The 14,945-nt window shown below is 37.8% G+C and overlaps 1 pseudogene; it reads right to left on the reverse strand.

The window, feature by feature from the left end:
- Positions 1-13,738: 13,738 nt before the first annotated feature.
- Positions 13,739-14,494, reverse strand: LOC127122810 (uncharacterized; annotated as a pseudogene).
- Positions 14,495-14,945: the final 451 nt, after the last annotated feature.

Genomic DNA, 14,945 nt, shown 5'->3' on the forward strand with positions numbered 1-14,945 from the left:
CGATTATTCGAGTAATTGGCGTACGCCATATTACTCGGGTTTTTGTCATTGAATAAAAACCCTAATAATCATACAAAATACAAATCATCTTCCTAAATTAAGGTAATACTCAAAATATATCTTTTTATAAACTTGGGATGAAAAAGAATATAGGAAGCGTCCGCTTCACTATTTCTCAATTTCTCGAATTGAGCAATAGTCACTGCAGTCATCATGTCCATCTTCTCATTTAGGATGTCCAGGATTCTTCCATAGTTTTGCACAAAGCTATTGAGTTTGATTGGCGTTACTTTGGCACTCAAATTTTGCAGGCTGGCAAGGTCCACGTTCTTGTATTTGAACTGAAAAGTGTTTCTTCTCTCAGGATTCATCTTGCTAACAAGTCTTGGATTCCTGAAATAATGCGAAACAAACTAAGAGTTTTGCTTTTTATGCGTATGCAATGAATGGATGGATGCAATGTTTTTTTTGGTACAGGTTTAAAAGTCTGAGGTATGGATAAATCTGATTGCTTTCCAAAACGGGGTTATCACCGAGTATGATCTAGGGTTTTGTTACAAAGGATCCCCAGAGTCATTGATTCACAAGAATGTTTGACGCTTACGGAAAATACTCTTCGGTCGTCAACTCCATCAAGGGAATCTATTTTGGGTGAGGCTCTCGTACCGACTCTTACGAAGTAGTCACCTCGAGAGTCCATACTACGCAACCATCGACTTGGTTCTAGACAGGGTACTCAGAGTCATGGATTCAAAAGAATGTTTGACGCTTACGGGAAATACTTTCCGATCGTCAACTCCATCAAGGGAATTTATTCTGAGCGAGGTTCTCGTATCGATTCTTATGAAGTATTCACCTCGGGAATCCATATTACGCAACCATCATTTCTAGTTGGCCAAAGGTTCAATGTTCTAAAATGTTCTTAGAGTCATGGACCCCTTTGAAACATTGAAGCTTACGAGGTATCCACCTCGGGCGACAATATTCGCAAAAGGATCTACTCTAAGTGAGGTTCTCATACCGACTCTTACGAAGTATTCACCTCGGGAGTCTGTACTACTCAACCATCATCCTATCTTATATGTTTTTTTCACTCTAGACTCGGGTGTAGAGTCTTTCCCACATGGTTTGCAATCAAATATTCAAGTACCCAACACAGTGGAACTAATATACAACAAATATATCCATATAAGAATAAAGATAATAAAAGAAATAAATAAGGAAAAGTCATACAATTGAACAAACAAAGGCACACAAGTGTCCTAACTAGGCCTGACTCACTTAGGGATCGGTATTCCCCAGCAGAATCGTCATCTGTCGTACCTCGAAAAATGAGAACACGACCTAGCGAAGCGCAATCGCATGCTCGCAATGATGGACTGAACATAGTCGCCACCGAACTTTATTTATTCCTAAAAAGGAAAGGGGAAATTTCGATAAAATCCAAGAAAGAACGATAATGATATTGGTCGTCGCAATCAAATCAGGGTTCGGGAGTCGATTACGCAAGGGGAAGGTGTTAGCACCCCTCACGTTCGTTGTACTCAACGGGAACCGTTAGGCTAGTTATGCGCACTAGAATTAGTTTGAAATGTTAGGCTTTAAATTATTAGATGGGAAAGAAAGAATAGAATAGAGGAGAATATTTTTAGATTTTCGACGAAGGACTAAACCTAAGTTTTTTATTAGTGGGCCTGACAAGATTTACAAATCCTGCTCCTACGTAACTCAATAAAGAACTCAAGGCTTACGTAGTTCTGGGTATAAAAATGTTTGTTTGTTGGTCGATTTTAGCGAAAGCTACTTTGTGTCAAATCGACGAAAACATTGTTGGACTACCCAAAATAGGTGGAGAAACATTGCCTTGTATTGTTTTAAAACAAAATACCTTTCGTTGGAGAAAAGGTTTAAGAGGTCAATCGCACGGCGGCGAGAAAAGAAATTGATTGGTTTGATGTGTTTTGAGTAATGGCGAGAACTTGGATGAGCGAGATATCCATCTCGAATCCTAGTCTCAGGAGTGTGTGGTATCCACCACGTTCCATTTCCATCTTATTTGTAAAAGTGTTTAATAAGGATTAAGTGTTTTGAAATTGATTAAGAAAGGGTTTGAAGAAAACTGCATTGACAATTCTAAATGATGGCGAGAGCTAAGGTAGGCGAGGCATCCACCTCGAATCTTAGTCTCAGGAGTGCACGATATCCACCATGTTCCATTTCCATATTTATTGAAAAAGTGCTAAATAGGAATTAAGTATTTTTTGAGTTTTATTATGAAAATGGCTTGATGTTGGATCAAGCATTGATAGACGTTTAAGAGAATTTTGAGTGAATGTTTGAGAGAAACTGAATAGATAAATTTGGATGATGGCGAGAGCTAAGATAGGCGAGACATCCATCTCAAACCCTAGTCTCAGGAGTGTGTGGTATCCACCATGTTCCATTTCCATATTTATTGAAAGGGTCTTTAAATATGAATTAAGTTTTTTGAGTTTTTTTATTGTGAAAATGACTTGACGTTGGATCAAGCATTTGATGAGTGATTGAGGAAATGGAATGGATAGAAATGGGTTGATAGAAATGGGTGGATTTATTTATTGAGAAAAATACTCGACGTTGGATCGAGTTTTTATTTTTGATCTTTTGGAAATGGTTGATTTTATTCTTGTATTAGTAGCTAACTAAACAGTCAAGCAAATAAAGAAATAAAACAGTAAAGTTATTACACGTCATGGGAATGGGGGTACATTTTGTCGAATGGGGATTCAAAGTAATGGAATAATTGAATCGAATCCAATCAATGAATAAACAATGCATGAGTGTAGGTGCGAGGGAATGATCTCATTGTAAGAAGGCCCAAGAGTAAGCCATGTGAAGAAAGCAACAAATACAAAATTATATTTACAAGATAATAAAAAATTAAATTAAAAGGAGTAAAATCGTGATTTGCACGGATGGAAATTGAGGGACACATAAAACCTAAATAATGTGCTCAAAGCCGGTTTGCACATATTGACAACAATCGAAATGTCATATGTGATTGATCAAAACACGGCAAAATACTATCAATATATCAATAAAATAATCATGGAATAACAACACGAAAATTGTTGAATCCATAGATTAAAGATCGATGTCTAATTCGTGAAAATAAATCAGGGACAAACATAAAAAATCAACAAGTGTTCGGAGAATGAGAATAATAAAACATGAAGGGATTAGAAATAAATACTGAAAATAAAATAAAAATGAGCATTAAAATATTTAACAAATGAGTTGCACAAGATAATGAGTGATTATTCAATCCTTTAATAAATCTTAAGAAAAATAAGAAACAAAATATTAATAAAAAAATGGAAAAGGAAAGAAATCATGCTCAAAAATCAGGAAATGGAGCATGCTAGTTTCAAACCCAGGATATGCAAGAAGCAAGATGGCGCTTCAACCACTCGACCGTGCAACATCACTTGTCCAAAATCGAACGACTAGTGGTATGTGAATGGAAACCTGGATTTTCAACCCAAACAAAATTCAAACCCACCATGGGTGGCCGCAGTTCCCCTGGGCCCGGAATAAAGGGTCTGTTTCAACCATCGGCCCAATGAATAAATAAAATACTAATAATAATATTAATAAAAGTAAAAAAAAGAAACTAAAGGAAATTTAAATTTCGCTGTGACCTAGCCGCATGGCTATATTGGTCTAAGCAAAAGAATATTACCCACTAATCAATGAATAGGGGAGCATGGAAAAGACAATGCATTAATAGACAATGAATGTCTAGAGGACAAGAAAAGGCAACATTGGGTTCTGTGAATCTCATATTTATCAATCCATTTTCTTATGTCAATTAAAACAAAAGCGGTTTAACGGTTGGAATGAATAAGAAAAAGGGGACTTCAAAAGCCACGAACAACTTCGTGTTACCGATTGTAGCTTAAAAAAAAGTCTAGCTTCTCAACCAAAATCAATCTCATTTTGTGAACAACAAAAATTCAAACCATGGTAACAACACGAATAAGCAAAACAAACATTCATGAAGCTATATCAAAGGTGAGATAGATCAAAGATGGAACTAACCGGTTGCAGCTTGGATTGACCGACGAAAATGCAGGTAATGCTTTATCTCGATCTCCTTCCAACTTATGCTATCGTTTCTCTTCTGAGTGGCTCACGGATTCCCTTGGGGTTTTCGTTTTTTCCTCTTCTCCTCCAATTAACCGAATAAAGGCAACTTTATCCTGCTTCAAAACAAACTTCACAGTAGTACCATTAAGAGATATAATACGATATGACACCCATGTTCTTGAAACAATAAGAAGAGCAACAGCAAGAAATTGTACACCTTGTTTATCAAATACAGTAGGTACCAATACTTTGCACATGGCAACTACTCTCAATGGAAATATCCGGGTATTACCATGACGTTGTGGAACAGTATATGGAAAAGTTGTATGATTCGTAGATGGGGATGAACATATAACATCTGAAATATATGACTCTGCCTTTGAACTTGAGAATGTAGAGTCCATTTTACTCATGGAAAATGCTCGTTATCAGTACAGTCCACCGTTTGATGTGGCAAGTGCTTCTTATCAGCATAGTGTGCCGGTATTTGAGATGTTGAGTGCATGTCTCAACAAATCAGTCGTTGTTGGTCTGTGTTCAGGGTTTTTCCTTAGCATGCTCTTGATAAGTTGTTTCAGTGTGGAAGAGTAAACAATTGGCAATGGAGAAATAGCGGATCTACTTATTTTATTGATAAGTACAGCGTTGTCCGGAGCGTGAAATGCTGGTTGATATGCAACAATTTCAAACATGCAGCAACCATGCGACCATATGTCAGATTTATAACCATACGACATATCAGCAAAGATCTGAGGACACATGTAACTTAGAGTTCGACCAACCGTAGAAGCAGGATCGTCTGTGTCAAGTAGCTTCGCAAGACCAAAGTCACCTAGACGAATGTGTTTTCTTTGTTTACATTTCCTAGCTTGCGTTTGGAGCTTGCTACTTTGGTAATATTGTTTCCACAAACGCCGACTCAACCTAGTGCATTTCAAAGTGAGTATCGTCTGCATCACCATTTGATTTAATGTGTGTAATTATTGAATTGGGCATGATTGTTGTATGGTTTGGTTTGTTATTTACAGGGCACTGGTTGTGTTTGTTACGGCTTGCAGGGCCTTGGCTACAAGATACTGACATCTGTCGATAATCAACATGTGGAGATACGGCTGGTACTTGCAAATTCATGAAAATAATTTCAGGTTCCCTCACCCATGATGTAGCCCTTACGGGTTAAACAATTCGGAACTAAATATCAGTCTCAATAAAGCCATCCAAGGCCATATAAACATCACATGTTTCATCCATATCACACATATCCATCCCAAATCCCAGGCTGTTTCAAAGTGTTACTAACTTTATCATGCACTGTTGATGATATGATCTCTAAGTATTGCTTAAGCTCGTTAAGAAAAGGCTCAATCCTAGCTGATGAAACTTCTTCTACATATACGTTGTCCCAAAGAATGTGACAGAGATCTTTGAAAATAGCTTTGTATGCTATACACTCGCAGAGTTGACGCATACCTTCCCCTGCAACGACTTCAGAAAACTTGAAGCTCACCCCATTTGGTATATTATCCTCATTGGCGGAATTAGAGCTGCTAAGATTGGCATGTTGGTGTAAGCCCTAGAGGCCAATACTTTTGGTACTTGTATCGAATTATTTATTAATAATAAAAGGCATTTTCTTTATTATGGTTGATTAATAAAGTCCCTGGAATAGATAATCCTTTTAATGTATTAAGTGTGACTTAATCATGAGAGCACATTAAACATAAGGACACTATTCTTAAAGTATCCGTAGTCGAGCTTTAGTGTGAAGTGGGATAACATTAAAGCATTAAGACTATTATGTTTGTAGACTGATGATCACATCTCATGGATCATGGATAAAGAGTTATCATGTCTTAAACATAGGTATGAATATTAGGAGTAATATTTATACCGGATTGACCCGCTATGAGAATACTATATAGAAAGTTATGCAAAGTGTCATAAGTTATTCTCATAGTGATAATATTGTATACCACTCTTCGACCTGAAACCACTATGGACCCTAGACGTAAAGTCGAATGCTTTATTGCTGATCCAACGTTGTCCGTAACTGGATAACCATAAAGACAGTTGATGGGTACTCCACGAAGCATGCTGAGGGACATGAGTGTCCTAGATGGAATTTTCCAATCCTGCGTAACAGGATAAATGTCTATGGGCCCAATATTGAATTGGACAAGGATGACACGGTCTATACCTTGTGTTCAATATAGACATAAGGGCAAAGGGGTAATTATACACATAATTATTATCACAAGAGGTTTTGTTAGATCACATGACATTTTCGTGACTTGGGTAGCAGTGATGTGTTGCTAGATACCGCTCATTGTTTATTATGTTAAATGCGAGATTTAATATAATTGCCAACGTCGCGAAAACCTACAGGGTCACACACAAAGGACGGATTGATGAGAAATAGAGTAACTAAGGAACACCGTAAGGTACGGTGCACTTAAGTGGGAGACGAAATATGGTAAGGTACCAAATACTTAAGTGATTTTGGCATATTATGAGATATGGGTGAAAATACACTTAAGTGGGCTTTTTAGCTTGAAGCCCACACAAGTGGTTCTATAAATAGAACCCCTTGGGTTGAAGCATTGTCACTCCACTCAAACTAAAATTCAAGTAGAGACTTGGAATTTCGTTTCCCTCTCTCTCTCTCAATCAAAGCCTTCATTCATAACAGCTAGCACTGCGATTGAAGGAATCCGTTCGTGTGGACTGAGTAGAGACGTTGTCATCGTTCAACGTTCATGATCGCTTCGTGGATTTGTATCCAAGGTTTTGATCGTTGCAAGAGATCTGCACCAAAGGTTTGAATCGTTACAAGAGGTAACGATTCTATCACTGATCATGCCCATTCATAAGGATCACTAAATGGAGAAATTTTTTAAATTCCGCTGTGCCTTGGATGGCAATTCTCCTTCTGTGGTATCAGAGCCACTTACGAAACCATGAATCTGATAACTATTTTTGTTCTGAATTAATATGATAAAAGACAGAATGAATCAAAGATTAAATTGAGATCGATCAAGTTACATATATGTGATATATGTAATCCTGATGCAAAATACATTATATATGATATAGTGTTCTCGTTTCGTTCATTCAAACACTCAATGATTGTTTTCCTTTGAGCGATCAATGGTCATTTGCTTCTTGATCCGACATCAGTATGGTGAAGCAATGACGTGTTGATCAATCATACTGAATTAACAATCGAGATGTGTTTGACGGTCTGAAATTGGTGCATCAGGGTTAGTGACGACACAAGGGTTGTGTTGTCAGAGAGTTATGCGATTGGGGTTTGAATGCACAAGAGTTGTGCTTTCTAAACACTTTTTGGAACAGTGTTAACCGGTTAACGCGTATGGTTAACCGGTTAACAAAATACGAAATAATTTTTTGTGTGTTTTTCAACAGTGTTAACCGGTTAACGCATTTGGTTAACCGGTTAATGCAAGGCAGAAAACAGTTTTCCAAGACATTTTCAAACAGTGTTAACCGGTTAACGCATTTGGTTAACCGGTTAACGCAAGGCAAAAAACAATTTTTTCAGATTTCAAACAGTGTTAACCGGTTAACGCATATGGTTAACCGGTTAACGCAAGGAAATTTTCACCCGTTCGGCTAACTCAGTGCTTTAAAAGTATCAAGTGTTGATACGAAAAGCGACATCGATTTTAAATGAATTGTTCATTAAAATGTGGTGATCGGTCATCGAGATTTAATTTCATTTTAATTAATTAAAGGAATTAATAATAATAATAAAGTGTTTATTATTGTCTTGTGGTGATCGATTATGGCCTTAGACTTCCTTTATTTTGTTTTGGATTTTAAAATACGACCTGCGTGTCGTGCCTCTCTCTTTATCTCCCAAATGTAACTTCTTTTCTCATCTCACTCCCTCGTGTGTAAAACGACTTTCTTTTGTAATGTAATAATATGAATAAAGCAAAGAAGTCAGTGCCAAAGGAAGACAACCTTGAAGATCTTGCTTGGAGAAGCTTAGATCGTTGTAGGTTAGCTTAGGTTCTCTTATTGGCTTGGGAGAAGAATTGCGCTAGGGGCCATAATTGTTTCATTATGTATGTATGTTGATGCATGTGTATGTATTTTGATGCACGTGAGAGACGGTTTATATGATAAACAAGCCGGTGAGATCAGAAAATTGCAATTCCCTCAAATTAAATATTAAGTTTATGCTTTCCATGTTTTAACACTCATCAAGACTAGTAATGGATAATGTAGGTTTCGCCTACGCGAGGTGCATGATCTATATATTAGTAAGGTGTGATGGGATAATTGTAATATCCAACTGTTAAAACAATGGGTCAAACTTAACTAAACGAATTATAATAAGATTATATATATGTTTAGAAGCAAGAGTTGGGAATGATCCATATGATGGATTGGAATAAGGAGTTATTCACCCAACTGAAATTTTCGAGAGTTGTATGAGATACAATTGGAAGGAGCTCCTACCTAAATAACCTAGTTTTGTGTAATCCACCTACGCGGACTTAGAACGAAGTGAAATATGGATCTCGACCCACTAGAAAATCTTCCAACGGGATTTTCCGAATCAAATGATGAGGGTCATTTGTTTTGAGTAAAATAGTGGGAGCATATTTAATTAAAGGCCTAATTAAATATGTCAATGATACTTATATTTTCATTAATCCTTATGTAGATTACCATGAGAACAAACACCTCTAACAACATATTGCGATCAAAACTTGACAAGGAAAAATTGTTTGGGACAAATTTCCTGGATTAGTACTGAAACCTGAGGATTGTCCTCAAACATGATAAAGGGAAAGGCAAGGAAGTTGGAAGACGCAAATCCACTAGTGCTACTTTGAAGCCTAGTGAAGGCATAGAAAGGAAGGCACCTGCTTCCATTACGGTAAGACCGGACACTGGAAGAGGAACTGCCCAAAGTACCTGGAAGATAGGAAGAATGGAGTAGAGACTCCAACTTCAGATATTTTTGTTATTGAAATTAATTTATCTACTTCTGCATCATGGGTATTAGATACTGGATGCGGTTCTCACATTTGTACAAATGTGCAAGAACTAAAAAGGAGTAGAAAATTGGAAAGAGGTGAAGTCGACCTACGAGTTGGTAATGGAGCAAAGGTTGTTGCCTTAGCCGTAGGAACTTATGAATTGACTTTACCTAGTGGTTTAGTAATTCAGTTAGAGAACTATTATTATGTACCAGCAATTAGCAGGAATATTATTTCTGTTTCTTGTTCGGACAAGTTCGGTTTTTCATTCATAATAAAGAACAATTGTTGTTCAATTTATTTGAATGATATATTCTATGCTACTGCTCAAATGAACAATGGATTATATGTCCTTGATCTTGAAATGCCTATTTATAACATTAATACTAAAAGGATGAAACCTAATGAGTTAAATCCAACTTACCTTTGGCATTGTCGATTAGGCCACATAAATGAGAAACGCATTTCCAAACTCCATAAAGATGGACTAATGGACTCTTTTGATTATGAATCATATGAGACATGCAGATTTTGTTTAATTGGAAAGATGACAAAGTCTCCATTCACAGGAAAAGGTGAAAGAGCTAATGATCTTTTGGCCCTCATACATACTGATGTATGTGGTCCACTGAACATACCAGCTAGAGGAGGTTTTCAGTACTTCATCACATTTACTGATGATTTCAGTAGATATGGTTATGTGTATTTAATGAAACACAAATCAGAGTCCTTTGAAAAGTTCAAAGAATTCAAGAATGAAGTACAAAACCAACTAGGTAAGAATATTAAAGCTCTTCGACCAGATCGAGGTGGTGAATATTTAAGCCTAGAGTTTGATGACCATCTGAAAGAGTGTGGGATCCTATCCCAACTCACTCCTTATGGAACACCCCAATGGAATGGTGTGTCTGAGAGAAGAAACCGAACCCTGTTGGACATGGTCCGATCCATGATGAGTCACGCCGATCTTCCAAACTCCTTTTGGGGACATGCGCTATTGACAGCAGCTTACACACTTAACCGTGTTCCATCCAAAAAGGTTGATAAGACACCATATGAGATATGGAGTGGTAAGAGACCACATATGTCTTACATGAATATTTGGGGTTGCGAAGTTTATGTGAAACGACAAATTTCAACTAAGCTTGAGCCCAAATCTAACAAATGCTTATTTGTGGGGTATCCTAAAGAAACAAGAGGATATTACTTCTACAATCCTTCTGAGGGAAAAGTGTTTGTCGCTCGAACTGGAGTTTTCCTAGAAAAGGATTTTATTTCCAAAGGAACCAGTGGGAGGAAAGTAGAGCTTGAAGAAATTCAAGAATCACAAAGCATCGATACACCTATGGAGGAATTAGAGCAGGAAACACAAGTGGTTGTGGAAGAGCAACCTGCTCAAGTAGCACAAGACCAACGTAGGTCAAGCAGGATACGTCACCTACCTGAGAGATATGGATATCTCATAACAGATCAAGGTGATGTATTACTCATGGATCAATATGAGCATGTGACCTACCAAGAGGCCATAACTGGTCCCGAGTCTGAGAAGGGGCTAGAAGCCATGAAATCCGAAATAGATTCCATGTACACAAACCAAGTTTGGACCTTGGTAGAGCCTCCTGTAGGAGTTAATCCTATAGGATGCAAGTGGGTCTTCAAAAAGAAGACTGACATGGATGGTAAGGTACATACCTATAAGGCAAGACTGGTTGCAAAAGGATATAAACAAATTCATGGTGTTGACTATGATGAAACCTTTTCACCAGTTGCAATGCTTAAATCTGTTCGGATTTTACTTGCTATCGCTGCATATCATGATTATGAAATATGGCAGATGGATGTAAAAACTGCTTTCCTTAATGGGAATCTTCTTGAGGATGTGTACATGACACAGCCTGAAGGATTTGACATACCAGAAGAAGCCCATAAGATATGTAAGCTACAGAGATCAATCTATGGATTGAAGCAAGCTTCCAGAAGCTGGAATCTTCGTTTTGATGAAACAGTAAAACAATATGGATTCATCAAAAACGAAGATGAGCCTTGTGTCTACAAGAAGGTTAGTGGGAGCATGATCGTTTTCCTGGTATTATATGACATATTACTCATTGGAAACGATGTCCCTACCCTGCAACAAGTAAAGACTTGGTTGGGGAAATGCTTTTCTATGAAGGACCTAGGTGAAGCAGCCTATATATTAGGAATCAGAATCTATAGAGATAGATCACGAAAACTGCTTGGCCTAAGTCAGAGTACATATATAGACAAAGTGCTAAGACGCTTTAATATGCATGATTCTAAGAAAGGATTCATACCTATGCAACATGGCCTATGTCTATCAAAAACACAAGCCCCTTCAACTAAGGAAGAAAGGGAACGCATGAATAAGATTCCATATGCATCTGCAATAGGATTTATCATGTATGCCATGTTATGTACTCGACCAGTTGTCTCGTATGCTTTAAGTGCAACGAGTAGGTATCAATCTGATCCTGGTGATGCCCATTGGGTAGCTGTTAAGAATATCCTTAAGTACTTGAGAAGGACTAAGGACTCATTCTTGATATATGGAGGTCAGGAAGAATTGGCTGTAATTGGTTACACCGATGCTAGCTTCTAGACAGATAAGGATGACTTTAGATCGCAATCTGGTTATGTGTTTTGCTTGAACGGTGGCGCTGTGAGCTGGAAAAGTTCAAAGCAAGATACAGTTGCTGATTCTACAACCGAGGCCGAGTATATTGTTGCCTCAAGTGCAGCAAAGAAAGTTGTTTGGATCAGGAAGTTCATTAGTGAACTTGGCATAGTCCCTAGCATTGTGGATCCCATTGGTCTATATTGTGATAACAATGGTGTTATCGCACAAGCTAAGGAGCCTAGATCTCACCAACGATCCAAGCACATACTTAGGCGTTATCTTCTCATTCGAGAGATAATAGATAGAGGAGATGTGAAAATATGTAAAGTACCTACACTTGACAATATAGATGACCCACTGACAAAGCCTCTTGCGCAGTAGAAGCATGATGGCCATACTAGATCAATGGGAATAAGGGGTATGCCTGATTGGCTCTAGTGCTAGTGGGAGATTGTTGGGGTAAGCCCTAGAGGCCAATACTTTTGGTACTTGTATCGAATTATTTATTAATAATAAAAGACATTTTCTGTATTATGGTTGATTAATAAAGTCCCTGGAATAGATAGTACGTTTAATGTATTAAGTGTGACTTAATCATGAGAGCACATTAAACATAAGGACACTATTCTTAAAGTATCCGTAGTCGAGCTTTAGTGTGAAGTGGGATAACATTAAAGCATTAAGACTATTATGTTTGTAGACTGATGATCGCATCTCATGGATCATGGATAAAGAGTTATCAAGTCTTAAACATAGGTATGAATATTAGGAGTAATATTTATACCGGATTGACCCGCTATGAGAATACTATATAGAAAGTTATGCAAAGTGTCATAAGTTATTCTCATGGTGATAATAGTGTATACCACTCTTCGACCTGAAACCACTATGGACCCTAGATGTAGAGTCGAGTGCTTTATTGCTGATCCAACGTTGTCCGTAACTGGATAACCATAAAGACAGTTGATGGGTACTCCACGAAGCATGCTGAAGGACATGAGTGTCCTAGATGGAATTTTCCAATCCTGCGTAACAGGATAAATGTCTATGGGCCTAATATTGAACTGGACAAGGATGACACGGTCTATACCTTGTGTTCAATATAGACATAAGGGCAAATGGGTAATTATGCACATAATTATTATCACAAGAGGTTTTGTCAGATCACATGACATTTTCGTTATTATAGATACCGCTCACTGTTTATTATGTTAAATGCGTGATTTAATATAATTGCCAACGTCGCGAAAACCTACAGGGTCACACACAAAGGACGGATTGATGAGAAATAGAGTAACTAAGGAACACCATAAGGTACGGTGCACTTAAGTGGGAGACGAAATATGGTAAGGTACCAAATACTTAAGTGATTTTGGCATATTATGAGATATGGGCCAAAATACACTTAAGTGGGCTTTTTAGCTTGAAGCCCACACAAGTGGTTCTATAAATAGAACCCCTTGGGTAGAAGCATTGTCACTCCACTCAGACTGAAATTCAAGTAGAGACTTGGAATTTCGTTTCCCTCTCTCTGTCAATCAAAGCCTTTATTCATAACAGTTAGCACTGCGATTGAAGGAATCCGTTCGTGTGGATTGAGTAGAGACGTTGTCATCGTTCAACGTTCGTGATCGCTCCATGGATTTGTATCCAAGGTTTTGATCGTTGCAAGAGATCTGCACCAAAGGTTTGAATCGCCACAAGAGGTAACGATTCTATCACTGATCATGCCCATTCGTAAGGATCACTAAATGGAGAAATTTTTTTAATTTCGTTGCGCATTGGATGGCAATTCTCATTCATGGCAACTATCCTCTTTTCCAGAACCCTTAATTCAATGCGAATACGCTGCATAGTATTAATGCGAACACATAGGTGGGGTATATCAACTGAGCTATCTTCACCTGTGGTTCTAACAAGGGCTTTCCTCCTCTGAGTCATTTGTCTTCGGTGCATTTTAACTTCCATTAGATTCTGCTCTAGATATGACATGGGAGTATGATAGCGTCTCTCCATTCCTCAAACCTGAGGTACCAGAAGAATCCGCAATCGAATTGTTATTACGTAAATCGCTAGTTTCTTGAGCTTGAAAGGATGGAGAATCTTGAGCAGCAGCAAAACCAAACCTAGTCACACTTGAGAATAATTTCCTCTCACCAAAAACTTGAGGACTTGATGACAGAGTGGAATTTCCTAGAGCTTCAAAGCAATCTATTGAGAACGTGAGAGGATCATGACGAGAAATAAACTGAGAGTGGGTTGACATGGAAAGAGCATAATTAGAAGTAGCTTCAGCCTTTAATTTTTCTTTCAGTTCCTTCTTTGCAAGTTGCTTCCTCTGGTTTACACGGTTCTTTATTTCATCCAAAAATGGGGCCAGTGCTTCAGGAGGTAACATCTCACTCAAATTAACTTCACAAAGCTGAAAAGTTGTGGTTAATGGAAAATGACTTTAAAATCGATACCGCCTTCTCGCAGCCTCAAATTGAGTAACTGTCTCCAATTGTAGAATCCTTCCACTTATGTTGTGAGGGAGCTTATCATAGCTACCATAATGGTGCAGTAAACACTTGGTGTTCAAAGGATGAAGAATTAGATGTTGCCCATCAACAACCTGATAAAAATTGTAAGAGTCATTTTCCTTTGTATCTCGAATGCCATTTGAATGGCCTTGAATACATTTTTTCTCCTCATATGAAGAAGACAAATTCATTTCCTACTCGAAGAGTAACTTTTCCAGGTCCAAAATTTCATCCAGACAACTTCCAGCAGTTGATTTATCCATTGCTATAACCTTGCTTTGATCGGGGAAATTAGTAGAGGAAGTTCTTGATTCACTAGAACAATTTTATTCATCAGTATCCACAGCATTTGCAGATATTGATGGTACCTGGAGTGCATAATTATTGAGGCTAGTAGATTTTTCACTGTTAGAAGCCTTGTGCTCATTCCAATACTTCTTTCTCTGTTTTAGTTATTGCATTGCAGCACTAACATATGGAAGCTTCTCCAAGTCAACGACAAGACCTGAATCAGCTCTGGCCAGCCAACCATCTAGATCTGATATTGCATGTCTCACTGAGAGATATACATCTAATGTGAGTCTGAACTTAGAAAATAGGTCACATACATCTCTTTAGCCACATGATGAGTTATCAGTCTCT

Source organism: Lathyrus oleraceus, chromosome 2, assembly GCF_024323335.1.
Source record: "Lathyrus oleraceus cultivar Zhongwan6 chromosome 2, CAAS_Psat_ZW6_1.0, whole genome shotgun sequence".
Taxonomy (NCBI): Eukaryota; Viridiplantae; Streptophyta; class Magnoliopsida; order Fabales; family Fabaceae; genus Lathyrus; species Lathyrus oleraceus.